Consider the following 19,158-nt stretch of genomic DNA (forward strand, 5'->3'; position numbering starts at 1 on the left):
CGTGGCTCCTTTTCTATCTTCTCTGTGCTGTAGTAGCCAGCAGAGACACGTCCACGTGGTGGTGTCGCCACTGATGACATCATATTGTACTACAACACAGAGAAGATAGAAGAGGAGCTGCGCCGAGGATCGGGAGCTGCGTGGAGCATCGGGGCATCAGAGGGCGAGTATGTAAGTTTATTTTTATTATGTGCTGGGCGGGCTGGTGGTATACTACTGGGGGCTGGCTGTATACTACTGGGGGCTGGCTGGCTATATACTGGAGGCTGTGACCAATGCATTTGGTCACAGTCAATAGGTTTTCACAGTTTTTGGTGGTAAAATTAGGGGTCTCGGCTTATACTCGGGTCGGTTTATACTTGAGTATATACAGTATTTTCTTGTCGTCCATACATTTAACAGTTAATAAAATCTCATCAATAAGCTAAAGACCCACTAAAATGAAGTAATTGTAAAGTGGAACTAATCTTGCAGAAAAATAAGCCCTTATGTGTCCAAACTGCCAAAAAAATAAAGATTGTATAGCCTTTAAAAAGTGACAATGTAAATCTGCTTTAAATGGTGCACCTTCCCTTCAGTGCCATGGGGTGTGCCCATACAACAGTTTACCACCGCAAATTGGATATTGGCATACTCTAGAGATATTTGTTATCAAACTTTGTGGAGCATTTTGTCCACTGAGAATGTGTACATTTGTTGAAAAAATACATTCATTTAGTGAAAAAAAAAATTCTAACTTGCATCCAATATTATTTTAACCCCTGTAAAATAATTAAAGGGTTAACAAAGTTCATAACAGTTGTTTTACATACATTGAGGGGTTCGGTTTCTATAATGGGGTAATTTAAGGGGTTTTAGGCCTCTCAAAGTTACTTGAAAGCTGAGCAGGTCCCAGTATGATTTCACATTTTTTAAGGAATTGTAAAACATTGCAAGTTCTGAGCCTCATAATATCCTACAAAAATGAGAGGGCACATAAAAAAACCCATGCCAACATACAGCAGACATTCGGTAAATGTTACCATAGTTCTCAAGTAATTTTGCTGATGACTATGTGTCCAAAAAGCAGAAAATCTTTTATTTTGAAAATCAAGAATTTTTCCAAATTGTCGTCAAATGTTTTTTTCATAAACGTATCCCCAAACATGCCACCCAAATTTTTCAACTAACATGAAGCACAATGCGTCACGAGAAAACAATTTCAAAATCACCTGGATAAGTTAAAGTGTTCCGAAGTTATAACCACTTTTCAGATTTGAAAAAATTACCCTTGTCAGGAAGGTAAAAAAGTGACTTTGGCAGCAAGGGGTTAAGAAATAAGGCATCAAAGGAAATGTAGAAAATATTGTATAAGCATTTTATTTGACTCTGTATTCATCAAAGTTTTCTCTTTATATGTTTGTTTTACAAATATCCTTTTCTGCTTGATCATTGAATTAATAAAATATCCAAAGCATAATAATAAACTGAGTAATCTGAAATATGTTTCTGTAACGTCTTTCTCTCATGCCTTTCTTCCCTCTTTTAGCAGTTCGTGTAACTCAGCTTTATCTCCTCTACTCACCCAGACAGCTGATAGATAAGAAGCTGCTCACCAAAGGAGAAGACTATCTATATATAAGAAGTGTTTTTATAAATAATACCTCGGCTGAAAATAGCAAATAAAATAAGACAAACATCCAGCCACCTAAGCTGTAACAAAAAGACACTGCTATGAGTAATAGGGTAAACTGTAACCACGGCAACAAATTGTATAATGAACAAAGCTGCATTTCACACAAAGGGAAAAAACAAACAAGAGTAACACAACTGGTCAGAAAACTGACAAAGAGGAGCCAACAGGGGAGGATTCTCAGGTAATTAGTTTACATATGTGGTATTAGATAGGAACCAGACTCAATGTTGACATGTGTTCATGCCTATTTTTCATCGGTTCTGTTAAAGAACAAAAATGAAGAACTAATTTGGCTGATGACAGTTACTTCAGTTGTCCACCCATTTTTCTATTCACTTTGTGGTACAGAAATCCTTGCTGATATAAAAGATAAAAAATACATTTTGCCAAACGTTTTTTATTTGAAAAATAGTGTCATGATGTATAAAAAAAATGCTTTTTGTTCCATTTGTTGTTTTGATTGATAACATCAATCGTCTCCTTGGCGTACAGTTGCGTAACTAGAAGAGGCAGGGCCCCATAGCAGACTCCTAAATGGGCCCCCTTTATGCTTAAAAATATACATATTACACTCATATATATGGTCAGGAACCTGGCTGCTCACTGACTGGAGCTGACTTAGGTTCAGGAAGGGAGTCTACCAGGTCTATCTGGACCGGTGCTCTGATAGCTCTGCGCCATCCAAGAAACTGAGTGATTTTAGCTGCCACCACTCCTCATAGGCTGACAAGACAAGTTAAGCAATCAATGGATCAAAGTTTAATATCAAAAGGACAGTGCGCACAAAAAAAAGTGGTATTAGGCTACACGCACACTGCCGTGTGCCCGCCGCACCGTAGAGCGGCGGGCACACGGCAGCGCGGGGAGAGGAGGATGATGTGAGCGCAGCTCACTCCCGCCCCTCTCCATATGGCCGCGGCGCCGTAATACGGGAAAAGATAGGACATGTCCTATCTTTTCCCGGGCTACGGAGCGGTACCGTGCCATGAGCCCATAGAAGTGTATGGGGGACGTATATCGGCCGCATATACGTAGGCCGTATATACGTCCCCCATACTGTAGTGTGAATGTAGCCTTAAAAGGGTGACAAATAAAACAGCCATAAACATACATTGCAAAAAATAACAGTTTGGTAAAATAAAAAAGGGATAAAGAAAACAGAACTTGCAGGCATCCTGTAAACTTGGCTTTAATTCCAGCTTTTCCCTCATAATGTCCCGCACATATACATACTAGGCATGATGATTTTAGTGGTAATATTTTAGAAATTAGGTAATTGCTTCCTGTTATAGTGAAGCCATCTCTTCTCCATTGATATAGTTACTGTAGAAGCCTGCCTTTAAGTATCAGGGACAGTGGTGAAGCTGAAATATGGATAATGCCACATTTTCCTACAAATCAAGATATCTGTGACCTTAGTGATTAGGCCATAACCTATAGCTGAAATAGTGAAAGGATGTAGAGAGGTTCTTCCACCCCATTAGTTTTATGAGGGGGTCTGTGTGAGCCCTGCTGGAGCCTCCGGCCTGGGTTTGGAGTTGCAGAAGAATTTTTATAGTCCCTATCTCATAATTTAGATCTTATCACCACACATACATACACATTTATATACCTATATACATAAACAAACAGAGTTCTTCACTCACACGCACACACTTTTATACACTCTTACACAAATACACACACATATATATATAGAGCATATACAGCACAGACCAAAAGTTTAGACACAGTTTGGTATTTTCATTACTATAAAAATGATAGATTTACATTGAAGGCATAAAATCTATGAATTAACACATGTGGATTTTTAGACTTAAAGGAGTATTCCAGGAATCAGCATAATTCATATACTAATGGGTCCTTAACCCCTTACCGACATGTGACGTAATACTACGTCACATGCCGGGTATGGGTGCATGGAGAGGGCTCACGGGCTGAGCCCTCTCCATAGCCGGTAACTCTTTGGTACATACTGCAGCAAAGGCTTACCGGTAACACCCGGGATTGGTACCAACACCAATTGCGGGTGTTTCCCTACTGATCGCCGCCGGCGAAAAAGATGGCGGCACCCATGTGATTGGTTGCCATGGGCAACTGGAAATATTCTGACTTTCAGACACTTGATAAATCTGCCCCAATGTGCTATCAGCACATTGTAATGAATGAGGAGTAAAATCCCCATATACTGCCATAATATAGTATGGCAGTATATGTTCGGATTGTACAGACAACCTAGGGTTAAAGTACCCTAGGGAGTCTGAAAAATAGTAAAAAAAAAAAAATAGAAAAAGTTAAAAAAAAAAATTATAATAAAAAAACCTAAAACCTCAAATCACCCCCCTTTCCCTATAACTAATATAAACAGTAAAAATCATAACATATTAGGTATTGCCGCATCCGAAAATGCGGATTTATCAAAATATAATAACGTTTTTTCACTGCGTTTAACCCTGTAACGGAAAATTTTGCCCAAAGTCGAAAATGGCACTTTTTTGTAATTTTAAAAAAAATTAAGAATTCTATAAAAAGTGATCAAAAGGTCGTACAGTCCTAAAAATTATAACATAGTAAACGTCAGCAAAATCCGCAAAAGACAACACCTCCCAAAGCTCCGTATACCAAACTATAAAAAAAGTTATTAGCGCTAGAAGACGGCAAAAAAATTTGTACAGGTTTTAATTTTTTTTTAAATCATGAAAACATTATAAAACCTATACAAATTTGGTATCCCCGTAATCGTACCAGCCCAAAGAATAAAGTAGACATGTCATTTGGGGCATACAGTGAAATCTGTAAAATCCCAGCCCACAAGGGGTTAAAATATAAGCCAATATGTTTATAAGTTTAATAAGTTGGATTTCTTGACTCCTAAATGGGGTTGGGACCATCAGCTGTGTTGTGCAGTAGTCAGGTGGATACAGAGATGATATTCCTACTGAATAGATTGTTAAAATTTTTATGGCAAGAAAAAAGCATTTAAGTAAAGAAAAATGAGTGGCCATCATTACTTTAAGAAATGATGGTCAATCGGTCCGAAAAAATTGGGAAAACTCCGAAAGTGTCCTCAAGTGCAGTAGCAAAAGCCATCAAGCGCTACAAAGAAACTAACATGAGGACTGCCCCAGGAAAGGAAGACCAAGAGTCACCTCTGCTGCAGAGGATAAGTTCATCCGAGTCACCAGCCTCAGAAATTGCAGCTCAGACTAGAGACCAGGTCACTGCCGCACAGAGTTCTAGCAGCAGACACATCTATACAACAACTGTATAAGAGGAGACTGTGTGCAGCAGCCTTCATGGTAAAATAGCTGCTAGGAAACCACTGGACTGGCAACAAGCAGAAGAGACTTGCTTGAGCTAAAGAACACAAGGAATGGACATTAGACCAGTGGAAATCTGTGCTTTGGTCTAATTAGTCCAAATTTGAGATCTTTGGTTCCAACCACCGTGACTTTGTGCAACACAGAAAAGGTGAACGAATGGACTCTACATGCCTGGTTCCCACCGTGAAGCATGGAGGAGGAGGTGGAATGGTGTGGGGGTGCTTTGCTGGTGACACTGTTGGGAATTTATTCAAAATGGTTTTTGAATGTTTACCACAGCATCTTGCAGCGGCATGCTATTCCATTGGTTTGCGTTTAGTTGGACCATCATTTATTTTTCAACAGGACAATAACCCAAAAACACCTCCAAACTGTGTAAGGGATATTTGACCGAGAAGTAGAATGATGGGGTGCTATGCCAGATGACCTGGCCTCCACAGTCACCTGAACTCAATCGAGGTGGTTTGTGGTAAGCTGGAGCACAGAGTGAAGGCAAAAGGGCCAACAAGTGCTAAGCATCTCTTGGAACTCCTTCAAGACTGTTAGAAGACCATTTCAGGTGACTACCTCTTGAAGTCCATCAATGCCAAGAGTGTGCAAAGCAGTAATCAAAGGAAAAGGTGGCTACTTTAAAGAACCTAGAATATAAGACATATTTTCAGTTGTTTCATACTTTTTTGTTAAGTATATAATTCCACATGTGTTAATACATAGTTTTGATGCCTTCAGTGTGAATCTACAATTTTTATAGTGAGGAGAATATCCTTTGAGAGGGAGTGTCCAAACTTTTGGTCTGTACTGTACACATGAGATATACACACACATACAGTGTCGTATACAGATGTACAACAAATACACAGACATGCAGTATATACACCATACACACATACAGCATATACATATCACATATATACACACACCATATAAACATCATATATATGTTATAGCCACATTTATTAACCCCTTAACAACCTGGCCTTTTTTTGTTTTTGCATTTCCATTTTTCACTCCCCACCATCAAAAATCTATAACTTTTTTATTTTTACATATAGAGCTCTGTGGTGGCTTGTTTTCTGCGTAACAAATTGTACTTCATAGTGACAGTATTTAATATTCCATGCCGTGTACTGGGAAGCGGGAAAAAAATTTGACGTGGCCTTGGATTTTATGGCTTTCACTGTGCTCCCCAAATGACATATCTACTTCATTCTTTGGGTCAGTGCGATCACAGGGATAACAAATTGGTATAGGTTTTATAATGTTTTCATACATTTTCAAGAACAACATTTTAAAAAAAAAAATTTTATTTTGCCATTTTCTGCCGCTAATAACTTTTTCATGCTTTGGTTTATGGAGCAGTGGGTGCCCTCTTTTGCAACTTTTGATGAAGTTTTCAATGCTTATATTTTTAGGACTGTACAACCTTTTCATCACTTTTTATTGAATTTTTTTATATTTTTTAAAATGTTTGGATGCATTTTTTGGATGCAGCAATAATTAATATGTTTATGATTTTTTACTATTTATTTATATGACTTCTAGGGAAAAAGGGGTAATTTGAATTATATAATATATATATATATATATATATATATATATATATATATATATATATATATATATATATATATATATTGTGAGACACTGAAGGGGTTAACTGCGGATGGGCAGTATGTTTCCCTTAGGTTTTCCTATTATGCAAGGCCTGAGTGCGGAGGTTGTGTTGTCCAGCACCTTGGACACAGGTGATGGGAGCAGCCTAATCAGTCTGCATAAAGCTGCTCAGCAGATTGAGAGGGTGGTCTCTCTCTGAAAGGAGGTTGGAGAGCACACAGCCCTGACCTCTGTGCCTGGAGCAGCCAAGTGATTTTGTATAGGGGTGAGTTAGTGGAATACCTGTATAGTTAGCACCCTGACGGGTAGGATTTTTTGTTTATTTAATGCCTGAATGTGAAGGCCGTTTATTTTGTTTCTGCTGCAATAAACGCAGATGAGACCTGTTTTGGACTGTACCTTGGTGTCACTGTCTTGAACTGCATCACAGCACCCCGCTACCACGGTCTCTACTGGGCCAAATCCCCACATATGGTGCTTCGGATTGTGGGCAGTTAAAAAAAGACACACACCTGAAAGGCTCGCTACATCCTGCAACATTGCATGGCCTGGGTGAAAGCAGCAGGCAAATTGCAGGATAAAGCCAAGATGGAGGACTTTATTAAATACCTGCAAGAGGAGGCCAGAGCAAATTGGCAGCAGCAGCAAGCCATGCTCCAGCAGCAGGAGGAGAGGTCCCGCCAGCAGCAGGAGGAGGCCAGAGCTAATCGGCAGCAGCAGCAGGCCATGCTCCAGCAGCAGGAGGAGAGGTCCCGCCAACAGCAAGCCATGTTCCAGCAGCAGGAGGAGAGGTCCCGCCAGCAGAAGGAAGAGTCCCGGGCTGATCACTACGACCTGAGTGAAACGGAGGCCCGTGAGTACCCCCAGCTAAAGGCGGAGATTCTGGCTCGTCTTGGGGTCACCATACAAGTTCGTTCCAGCCGGGTCCACCAGTGGGGGTACTCGGAAAAACTACCCCTGCGCTCCCAAATGCATGACCTGATCCATCTCGTCCGGAAGTGGCAACAACCAGAGGACTGCACCCCAGCACAAATGGTCGAGAGGAGAGTTGTTCTTGACAAGTTCATCCGTTCTCTGCCCTCTCGGCTCCAGCGATGGGTTGGACAGGCCAGTCCAGCCAATGCCGAGGAACTCGTGTCCCTAGTAGAGAGATATCGGGCTACGGAGGATCTTCTACTTATCTCTCCCACACGAAGCAGTGCCAGTGACAGGGTCACCAAACCATCTGGTAAGACTGCTACTGCAGAAAAGGGGAGACAGGTCAGGTTGGGAGGGGGTTCATTGGGGGGGTCAGATACACAGAAACCCAACGAGGCCCGTGACAGAGGTCACAGTCGTATCCTGTGCTGGCGATGCCATGAAATGGGCCATATTGCTGCCAACTGTCCCCTGTCAGTGGAGCCAATGGACTGCAACCAGACCTGGCGAGTGTCACTGTTTGCCCGGCCGGTTCTGGCAGCCGAGTCGGTCATGGATGCAGAACCCCAAGTGTGTATGGTCACAATCGGGGGTCACACGGTGGAAGCCTTGCTAGACTCAGGGAGTCTGGTCACCCTGGTGCGGGGAACTTTGGTTGATCCTGGACTATACAGTGGGCGGAAAGTGGGAGTGTTGTGTATACATGGGGACACTCGCGAATATCCCACTGCTGTCATGAACCTACATACCCCTTGTGGTTCTATTACCCATGAAGTGGGGGTGGTGGGGACCCCGTTTCATGAGGCTATTAATCGGCAGAGACGTACCGGTGTTTTGGGACCTCTGGAGACGAAGACCCAACTCAGGTGCTGTTGCAGATAATGGACATCAGGTGTGTCCGGCCTTGGCCCCTGAACCCTTTCAGGCCAATGTACCCACACCAGCAGTAGGGGTGACCCCATGTGATGAATTCTCCCCCCTAGAGGTCCTAGCTGGTGAGGTCGAGGGCCACGAGGAGGTGGCCGACATGCCGGACCTTGAGATTTCCCGTGAAAATTTTGGGGCTGCACAGCTACAGGACCCTACCTTATTTAAAGCACGGGAGAATGTTAAGGTGATAAATGGGGTACTCCAAATACCAGGGGCTGACAAAATATACCCCCGAATGGTGATTGTTGGGGAACTGTTGTACAGGGTTGACCAGGTACGGGGTGAGGAGGTTGAGCAACTTGTAGTACCCCAATCTCACCGTAGGCTGGTGCTAGATTTGGCACATAAACATGTGCTGGGAGGGCACTTAGGTGCTGAGAAGACCCGAGAGAGGATCCTGCAGAGATTTTTCTGGCCCGGGGTGTGGGAGGAGGTAAACCGGTATTGTAACTCCTGCCCTGAGTGCCAACTTACTGCCCCGGTGTCCCACTTCAGGAGTCCTCTGGTACCGTTACCAATCATAGAGGTGCCGTTTGAACGGGTTGCAATGGATTTGGTTGGCCCCATAGTCAAGTCCACAAGGGGGCACCAGTACATCCTGGTTATCCTGGACTACGCTACGCGGTATCCAGAGGCAATCCCGTTAAGGAACACCTCCTCCAAAAACATTGCTAGGGAACTGTTCCAGGTATTCTCCCGTACAGGCCTCCCCAAGGAAATCTTGACTGACCAGGGAACCCCATTCATGTCTAGAGTAATGAAGGAGATGTGTAAATTAATCCAGGTTAAACAGCTCCGCACCTTGGTATATCATCCTCAGACAGATGGCCTGGTCGAGAGGTTTAACAAGACCTTGAAGGGGATGCTAAAGAGGGTGGTCAGCAAAGATGGGAAGGACAGGGATTGTTTGTTGCCTTATCTGATGTTTGCCATACGTGAGGTTACCCAGTCCTCCACGGGTTTCTCACCCTTTGAGCTGTTATATGGCCGTTCCCCACGTGGGCTTTTGGATGTAGCTAAGGAGCACATGACAAGGGCACAAGAGGCCCAGTCTAGGGTCTACAATAGATCAGCCAGACTCAGGACCTTTAACCCAGGCGATAGAGTGCTAGTTCTGATGCCCACCGTTGAGAGTAAGTTCTTGGCAAAATGGCAAGGTCCATATGAGGTCATGGAGAAAGTGGGGGAGGTAAACTACAAGGTATCTCAGCCGGGGAGGAGGAAACCCGAACAGATATACCACGTGAACCTCCTAAAGCCATGGAGGGAAAGAGAGTCCCTGATGGCTGTGGGAGTAGAAAAAGCGTCCGTTCCCAAGAAGGTGACACCGGAGGTAGGTGTACCCGATGCCAAGGTGCCTGAAGTACGGATCTCGGAGTCCCTCTCCAGGGCCCAGATTCAGGAAGCGAAGGAGTTTGTGCTCCGAAACGTTGATGTGTTCTCTAAGTTACCGGGTCGTACTTCAGTCATCAAGCATGACATCATAACCGAATCCCACATCCGGGTACACCAAAAACCCTACCGGGTCCCTGAAGCGCGCCGGCTAGCCATATCCGAAGAAGTCAGGCAGATGTTAGACCTGGGGGATATTGAGAAGTCTAAAAGTGACTGGTCGAGTCCTATTGTGTTGATTCCCAAACCTGATGGTTCCCTACGGTTCTGCAATGACTTTAGGAAGTTGAACGAGGTGTCCAAATTTGATTCTTATCCTATGCCCAGAGTTGACGAGTTGATAGAACGACTTGGGCAGGCTAGGTTCTTCTCCACCCTTGACCTGACGAAAGGGTATTGGCAGGTACCCCTTACTGACAGGGCTAAAGAGAAGACCGCTTTTGTTACTCCTGATGGGCTATTTCAGTATGTGGTACTCCCCTTTGGGCTACATGGGGCTCCCGCCACATTCCAGTGGTTAATGGATCTCGTGCTAAAACCTCACCGGAGATATGCCTCGGCCTACCTGGATGACATCATAGTCTATAGTAACGATTGGGAGAGTCATCTAGCCAAGGTACAAGCAGTGGTAGACTCCCTGAGGGCAGCAGGGTTGACAGCAAACCCCCAAAAATGTGCACTTGGTCTGGAAGAGGCCCGTTACCTGGGGTACCGTACTGGGCGAGGTGTCATCAAACCCCAAGTAAATAAAGTGGAGGCGATACAACAGTGGCCACGACCTATGAGCAAGAAGCAGGTGAGGGCTTTCCTAGGCATAGTGGGCTATTATCGCCGATTTATTCCCGATTTTGCAACAATAGCGGCACCCCTGACTGACCTGACCAAGGGTAGCAGGTCGGTAATGGTAAAGTGGAGTGAAGAGGCTGAGGGGGCGTTTCAGCGACTTAAGACGGTTTTGTGCGAGGGACCGCTACTGATCACCCCTAACTTCACCAAGACCTTTATTGTACAGACTGACGCTTCTGACATGGGTTTAGGGGCTGTCCTGTCCCAAGTAGTGGAGGGTGAGGAACATCCTGTGACATTCCTGAGCCGCAAGCTCACACCCTCTGAGAAGAACTATAGTATAGTTAAGAGGGAGTGCTTGGCGATTAAATGGGCTCTGGAATCCCTGAGGTATTACTTGATAGGGCGACAGTTTACACTAGTGACCGATCACTCTGCCCTCAACTGGATGAGTCAGGCCAAAGAGAGGAACGCCAGGGTCACAAGGTGGTTACTAATGTTGCAGAATTTCAAGTTTACGGTAGAACATCGAACAGGAAAGCTGCATGGGAATGCCGATGCCCTGTCTCATACCCACTGTCTGGTGGCCAAAAGTGTTCGCCCCCACAGGGTCAAACAGAGGGGGAGGGTATGTGAGACACTGAAGGGGTTAACTGTGGATGGGCGGTATGTTTCCCCTAGGTTTTCCTATTATGCAAGGCCTGAGTGCTGAGGTTGTGTTGTCCAGCACCTTGGACACAGGTGATGGGAGAAGCCTAATCAGTCTGCATAAAGCTGCTGAGCAGATTGAGAGGGTGGTCTCTCTCTGAAAGGAGGTTGGAGAGCACACAGCCCTGACCTCTGTGCCTGGAGCAGCCAAGTGATTTTGTATAGGGGTGAGTTCGTGGAATACCTGTATAGTTAGCACCCTGACGGGTAGGATTTTTCGTTTATTTAATGCCTGAATGTGAAGGCCGTTTATTTTGTTTCTGCTGCAATAAACGCAGGCGAGACCTGTTTTGGACTGTACCTTGGTGTCACTGTCTTGAACTGCATCACAGCAGCCCGCTACCACGGTCTCTACTGGGTCATTTCTAGGTCATTTAACCCTAGGTTTTCTGATTTCCTCCTCATTCATTACATTGTGCAAATTGCACATTGTAATGAATGTGTTAAAACGAGACAGCCCCGGGTCTTCTGAAGACCCGAGGCTGTTGTGTCAACTGATCGTTGCCCCCGATGACATCACAGGGAGCGACAATCTTCACAAAGATGGCGGCATCCTTTAACCACCATCTTTTTGAAGCCGCCGCCGGCTTTGCCGGCAGCGATGAACGGGTTAACACCCACAGGTGTTACTGGTAAGTAACACCGGCCGGGGGGCGTGGATGTCGGACAACCCAACTTATTCGGACAAACCGCGGAATTTAAAAACCAAATTGTGTCACAAGATCAGCACTCACATACACCGGGAAGAAGAAGGGAACTCCGGCGGACCTCAGCGGGGGAAGCAACACATGCAGGAAATTGGATGCACGATCTTAGTTAATCACGGCAGACCTGAATCCTCGTCGGACTTTCCGGATTAGCAGTGTCAATGGGACAGGTAAGGAAATGTGCCCCTTTGTGCTGTACCATGTGCAGCATAACATGTATATAATAGTGCACATCCTTCACTCTTTAGTGTCAGATTGGATGAAGTGGCCCCCTGACAGTTCTATGGCTGCTACCACTGTAGTTACGTCACCTGCCATTGTACAATGGACTTTGTTGGCAGTATACGGGAAAGCATTACATGACTTTCATGCAAGATTCTGAACTAGAATGACAGACCCATAAATAAATAGCCATTAGGCTACCATTCTAATTAAGACATCTAAGCACAGATGGGACTTGCATATATCAGTTAATGCTTATTAGAACTAGCTACAATGTCCAATTGCACTTTTCAGGAGATTGTAAGATTATGGATGCAATCTCATCTCTGCATGTCTAAAGGTGTCTTTACACAGGAAAAGTAAACTCTTTGAGTTATGGCATAGCAAGGATGGAGAAAAATCTGCGTCAAGGACCATTCAAGTCAGTCATAACACAATAACATGAAAAACCATTGATTTGAATGAGCCTTTTTCAATTGTGAATTCTTAACTAATGGTGCTAGAGGGAAATTAAACATTTACTGCTAGTAGATTACTCTTCTCTTATTCTAGAAACTGTCCAAGATGAAGTAAATGTAAATGAAGTGACACCCTGCAGACCCTAGACTGGAAAACAGTTGAGATTTCATATAAAAGAGGGAATTCAAAAAAGAACATTTCATACCATACCTAGTAGTTTAATGTGGTATAATCTGGTGACAGCTTAAACTTTTGTGAGAGTTTACATTGGCAGTCTGCTGCCAGCCTTAGTTTATGCCAGAAAACTTTGCCAAAATATTGATCTATGTGCATAGATTTTTTTTTTTTGCATAGACTTTTTACAGCAAAGCCAAGTTCCTTTTCAATGTCACACCTTTTTGTTGTAGTCAGAAGTGGAGTCTACAAATGTTGTAAAACCCTTTATAAATGTGGCTCAAAGGCAGTTTTGTTGTAGCAAATCTCAACAGTATTCTATTGCAGACAGTTTGATAAATCTTCCCCCAGTGCATTCCAACTTGCTCTGGAGTCAGATTACCATATATACCCGAGTATAAGCCTAGTTTTTCAGCACAAAAAAATGTGCTGAAACCCAAACTCGGCTTATACATGAGTAAAAAAATGTATATGAAAACTCACCTTTCTGGCTTCCGCCGCTGCTGGCTATATACTGGGGCAGGGGGGGGTGGCTATATATTGGGGCAGGAGGCTGGCTATATACTGGGGGATATGGGCTGGCAGGCTATATACTGGGGGGCAGGTGATGGCTATATACTATGGGCCAGGGTCCGGCAGGATATATACTGGGGAGGCTGTGACCAATGCATTTCCCACCCTCGGCTTATACTCGAGGTTTGCCCAGGTTCTTGTGGTAAAATTAAGGGCCTTGGGTCGAGTATATACGGTAAGTTGTTTCTATTGCGCTTTTGATAAATGGTAGTATGGTGTAGTAGTGAAGAAAATAATTTAAAAAAAGTTATAGTTTTGTTGCAGTTCCAAAAACCTAAATAAATACATGCATGTAACATACTTTCAGAATACACATAGCATTTCAACTAAACTGGAAGCATTCCATATTAAGTGGTTCAAAGATCATTGGTTAGAATACAACCTTTGAGCCTTAGTGCAGTATTGCTAGTAATATTTGCCAGATTCCACTTCACTAACCTTCCTTTAAAGAACTCTTCTAATTTATATTTCTATGGTTCTGTTTCCACTTAGAAGCATGTACTGAGAGTTATGTCTATTTAGAGCGCTAACTTATGTTATGCAGTTTGCTCGCACTGTAAATATAGAAAAATGAGTAGAAATTTCATATACTAAGCAAAATCTCTCCAGAAATAAGTTCAACATTTATAAATTAGTCCATTAATCCTTTCTGGACCTTTAATTCCCACCACTCAAAAAGGTACAACTTTTTAACGTACGGTTTACTGAGATATGTGAAGGATTTTTATCTGCAGGACAAATTATAATTTTTATTGGTGCCATGTAATAGTCAATGGAATGTAATGGAAAGCGGGGAAAAACATTTTTGGGGTGTTTTCTTGCGGGTCCAGCTTTTACGGCTTTCTTTGTGCACTCCAAATGACACCCCCCCTTTATTCTTTGGGTCGGTACAATCACAGGTTTACCAAATATATGTAGGTTTCATTAGGTTTGAATAGATTTAAAAATTCAAATCCTTTGTACAAAAAAAAAATTAATTTCCCTTTTGCCAAATTCTGAGGCCTTTTTCACACTTTGGTTTACGGACCTATTATGAAGGACGCGTTGACGTTTTAACTTATACCAATTTGGGATCTTTACGATTGTTTGATAATTTTTTTTATTTAAATATTTATGGATGGATAAATGGTGAAAAAGACCTTGGGCAATATTTTGATAGAATGGGCCTTTTGGGATGTAGTGATACTCAACCTGTTTATAATATTTACGGTTTATTTATTTTTTATGTGTTCTAGGTAAAGGGAGGTGATTTTTTTTTTTTTTAATTAAATTTTTTGCTATTATTTCAGACACCCTAGGGTACTTTAACCCTGGTGGGTCTAATCACTCATACTATATACTACTACAGTATTGCAGTATGTATTAATTTTACTGCTAATCACTATGGATGGAAAGCCTAGGAGTCTCTAAGAAACCATAGGCTGCCATAGCAACTAATTGGCACCCTCTGATAATGTCACAGGGGGCGCCGATCTGCAATCTAAGATGACTGGGGTTCGACCATGGCACATAACAGGTTAACACCCACAGTCGGTGCCAGCACCGAACATGACAGTTAGAGGCGGGTGTCAATTGTCTTATACAGCTGACACCTGCTGTGCATGAAGTACAGCAATTGAGCCAGCTCCATACACCCCACGCAGCACAACATAGTACGATGTGTTAAGCAAAGGGGTCAAGGGTGGGGCGAGTAAAAATCTTAAGTACAGAAGTTCATATTTCAGATCCATCGCATAATACTTTATTAAACCCTTACCGACATGTGACGTAGGAGTACGTCACATGCTGGGTGCGGGTGCATGGAGAGGGCTCACGAGCTGAACCCTCTCCATAGCCGGTAAGTCTTTGCTGCCCCTTAGGCCCCTTCCAAACTTGCGTTGTAGATCACGTCAGAGTCTGATCAGTTTTCAGTCACTGTCTTTGTTTTTCACATGTGTTTTCAATGAGATTTCAATGCGTTTTTTACGTGCAGATAACGCGCATGAAAAGGACTCAGGACTTAGCTCTATCTTTTCTATGGCAAATGATGCATGAAAAACCCATTGCACTTGCATGTGTCTCAGAGTGCGATGCGTTTTGGATGCATTTCCATAGACTTGTATAGAGCAATTTTCATGCGCGTGACTTGCAAATGTAGAGCATGCTGAGATTTAAACGCGCATTTAAAAATGTGAGTGAAAAAATTTCAAGTCTGAAAAAGCCCATTGATTACAATAGGTCAGAGTGCAATGCAAGTTCTGTGCATCAAAAGCACGAGCAGAACACGCACGTGAAAAACGCAAGTGTAGAAGAGGTCTTACCAGTAACACCCGAGTCTCATTTTCAGCACATTGCAATGAATGAGGAGGAAAATCCCCATATACTGCCATACTGATCGGATCGATCAGACAACCTACAGTTAAAGTACCCTCGGGAGTCTGAAAATTAGTAAAAATAATTTTTTTAAAAAAATTACAATAAAAAACCTAAAAATTCAAATCACCCCCCTTTCCCTAGAATTGATATAAATATATATAAACCGTAAAAATAAACACATTAGGTATCGCCACATCCAAAAATGCCCGATCAAAATTTTTTTTTTTTGCTGCGCTTAGCCCGTAATGGAAAATAGCGCCCAAAGTTGAAAATGGCACTTTTTTGCCATTTTAAAAAATATAAAAAATTCTTTAGATGACTTATTCCATAAAGTAATCAAAAGGTCGTACAGTCCTAAAAATGATAGCATTAAAAACATTATCAAAAGTCTCAAAAAATGACACCACCCACAGCTCCATAGACCAAAGTATAAAAAAAAAAGTTAGTGACAGAAGATGGCAAAATTAAAAAAAAAAAATTGGACAGGAGGTTTTAATTTTTATAAATGTATGAAAATATTACAAAACCTATACAAATTTGGTATCCCTTTAATCGTACCAACCCAAAGAATAAAGGAGACATGTCATTTGGGGTGTACAGTAAAATCTGTAAAATCCAAGCCCCTAATACAACATTTTTCATTAATTTCACTGCATTTGTAATTTTTTCCCGCTTCCCAGTACACGGCATGTTATATTAAATACCACCATTTTGAAGTGCAATTTGTTACACAGAAAACAAGCCATCACAGAGCTCTGTACATGGAAAGATAAATAAAGGTATAGATTTTTGAAGGTGGGGAGTGAAAAATGAAACGCAAAAACAAAAAGGGCTGCGGCGAGAAGGGGTTATCATATTCCTTTATCACATATATGAACAAAATAAGACATTACAGGAAAACAACATGGTTAGATGACACAACAGGAATGAGTGGGCTTTTCACAAGATTTTTTTTTTTTTTATCAGAATTAGGATGGGATTTGTGCATGGGGTTGCTTGCCTTTGAGAAAGAAGTAGACGTGGGAATAGATTTCTGCATACGTTCCTGTCATTCATATTGAGGATCCCCATCATAAATCATGCTTCCAATATAGAGGACACCCACCTATGGCCCCTGACAGCCATTTGTGCACCAGTGCTTGGAGCATAGACCGCTCAGGGACCTAAAGAGGTGAGTAATCATCTGACACCAGGTAATATACATAAAGAAATGCTCATTAACCCAACTTAAAAAGACCACCAGCGATGTTCACATTTAAAGGAAAACACATGGCAGATTCTCTCCTCTTTTTAAGAATGATTGCCAGATCTCTACCTATTTTTATCATTTTAGACTTATCAATCATACCATGAGAGAAAGCGAGAAGTTGTTGTAAAACACAGCAATACTTCAGAGTTTCACGTAGTAATGAGGAGCCTATCAGCATTTCTTTATGCCTTTGAGTGCCATAAATCAGTAGACAGGAACCCTTTAACCTGCTCTCTCCCAAAGGCAGCACCATTTTAAATTCATTATATGGGTTTTGAGGGCACAAAAAAGTGATATAACAAAATATGTACAATCTCTTATTGTCAGTCATTGGGGGAGATTTATTATTCGGCAGGATCTTTCTTCAGTTTTTTGAAATGTCCTAAGAGCTCTTTTGCAAATCAGATTTATTATAGTGGCTTACAAAGCTTGATAAATGTTTCTGCATGAGAAATAGATGCCAATTTTTCCTATATCCTATGCAGACTGGAGTAAAATTTCAACTAAATTTGCAGCTTTTCTGAAAAGTTGCACTTCATCAATCTGTCTACTGCATCTTGATTCACATGAAAAATCTGGAGTGATTTGTGTGAAGTGAAAAGTAGCACGATTGGTAAAAAGTCACAAATCTCGCACAAATTGGCAGATGGGACAATTCTGAGACATTCTGAAGACAGAGTACAATATTTGAGATGGCAATCTGACTTATTTATAGACCAAATATTGAAATGATGTGCTCAGGAACCACATCAGGTATGAGTACTTTGCAATATTGTTCTGACACACTCTTCTCAAAAAACAATATTTGTATGTTTATTATACGCAAATTAATATAAAGACAATGCTGAAACATTGATACCAATAAAAAAAATATTGTAATAGCAAATCTATTTCCACAGAAAACGGACATAACTGCAATGATTTATCATTTGAAGTTAGAACCAGAATTCACACTTGACTGGAGCTCCATAGAAAATGTTGCTCATAGCACATTTGAGGAGCTTTCATGTTGTAAGCAGTTAAAGGTTTGTTCATCTACATTTTTTACATACTGATATTTTTATTTGGTCATATGGAAATAATAATAAAGCAATGGGGCACAGTTTCACCAGACATGTGCTGTTAATCACGATTGCAACATCCTCTGGCTTGAAAGGAAAGAAATTGTAGTAATTATCTCTGTTACAAATAGATATGTGTCATGTGAAAATGTAAACATTTTTGCTAATTAAAATGTAAAAAAATTTAAAAATGTCAATTTCCTTTGAATATAGAATGCAAATACAAAATGTAAATGTCAATCAAGCAACCGTTTTTAATATTACTTAATTAGATATAGCTATTGTAAACCTACTCCTTGTGAATCAATCAAGTGGCTGAAAAACAAAAAAAAATGTGACAAGCAGAATGCAGACCATTTTTGTCTCCAATTTAGGCAGATTTCTGAAGCATCACAGAAAATTTAAATATTAGGTCAATATTGGCTCATTTTGATCCAAAAAAAATGCATGAAAACCATATTTTGTGAACAAGACATAGCAGTCCTTACAGTTTTCATGCTTTATAGCATGCAAGATGGAATAAGGAATGTAAAGTGATTGTTATAAAGCAGCGACCACTGGGCAATTGATTTGCGAGGTTGAAGAGCTGGACTATGTGAATGTACTTTCAGTGCGAGTCTGTCTCCTAGCTGGGCACAGACCTTTCTCAAATATAATGTCAACCTTATTTCTATGCCCAGTGCATGCACACTAGTCCAGGAGTATGCTTTTTATCAGATTAACTGACCAGTATTCACAGGTCCAGATGTTCTGGTGTGGGTGTCAGTGGAATTCACTGATGGAGGCTGCTTATTGGAGAGCTGCATACTACAAAAGGTTCTTCTAATACACCTGTGGGGCTTTTTCGTACATTTCTAGGACTGGTGATAAAACAAGTAGGCTACATAAGGTGGTTAGATTTCTTTTTAAAAGAAAGCAAATTACACTTTTTTGGTACCAGGCACTAATGAGTTAAAATAGTCTAAAGACCAAAATTTAAAAATACATGTGTCAAGCATGAAATTAAAATGAA

At 41.7% G+C, this 19,158-nt stretch overlaps 1 protein-coding gene and 1 long non-coding RNA gene across 3 annotated transcripts in view; one reads left to right on the forward strand and one right to left on the reverse strand.

Moving 5' to 3' along the window:
* The window catches only part of DDC (dopa decarboxylase), a 117,939-nt gene that overhangs the window by 97,799 nt on the left and 982 nt on the right, over positions 1-19,158 (reverse strand). The gene's annotated exons all lie outside the window — the stretch shown is intronic.
* Positions 1,788-18,149, forward strand: LOC140134194 (uncharacterized). Its single transcript, XR_011856111.1, has 3 exons — positions 1,788-1,856; positions 16,803-17,007; positions 17,985-18,149. It is a non-coding gene; the product is annotated as an uncharacterized lncRNA (long non-coding RNA).

The sequence above is a fragment of the Engystomops pustulosus genome, chromosome 5 (assembly GCF_040894005.1).
Source record: "Engystomops pustulosus chromosome 5, aEngPut4.maternal, whole genome shotgun sequence".
In the NCBI taxonomy this organism is placed as follows: domain Eukaryota; kingdom Metazoa; phylum Chordata; class Amphibia; order Anura; family Leptodactylidae; genus Engystomops; species Engystomops pustulosus.